The sequence below is a fragment of the Penaeus monodon genome, chromosome 19 (assembly GCF_015228065.2).
Source record: "Penaeus monodon isolate SGIC_2016 chromosome 19, NSTDA_Pmon_1, whole genome shotgun sequence".
Lineage (NCBI taxonomy): Eukaryota > Metazoa > Arthropoda > Malacostraca > Decapoda > Penaeidae > Penaeus > Penaeus monodon.
The window spans coordinates 33,745,881-33,746,424 of record NC_051404.1 but is presented as its reverse complement, the minus strand read 5'-3'; positions in this window follow the sequence as shown (position 1 = coordinate 33,746,424).

Genomic DNA, 544 nt, shown 5'->3' with positions numbered 1-544 from the left:
TTTATACACATTTTCATCTTTTCTTCCTTTCGTTTCCCTTTCAATCAAGACGAATAGGCAGAGCTGATTTGGGTTTAATACAGTGTGCCTGAATAAGAGCGTTTTGAATCATTATCCCTCACTATCTTTTCAATTGCCAATTCATCAGGATCACCAACCCCTTAACCTGTCGTTAAGCATGATCAAGAGCGAGCTGATCAAGAACGCTTTTTAATCAGTGATCAAGAACGAACAAGCTGAAAAAAACCAGCTCTGAATCAGCTGATCAAGAAAAGCTTGTGTTTAAGAAGTATTCTTGATCTTTCGTCTAAAACGTTCAGTTTATAGTATTTTTTCTTTCCTTCTTTTTTTTTTCATGAATTATGCTAATCATCCCTACCCTAATCACAATAGTATGGTTAATTACTCTTACCGCCTGATTCTGATTACTGATTTCTTTCAAAATTAGTTAATAGGATGGATTTTGTAGTTTGTTTCCATTAGGTTTTGCATTTCTTTCTTATTTTATACCGTTCTCCATCACATCTCATGTAGGAAGGCAGAC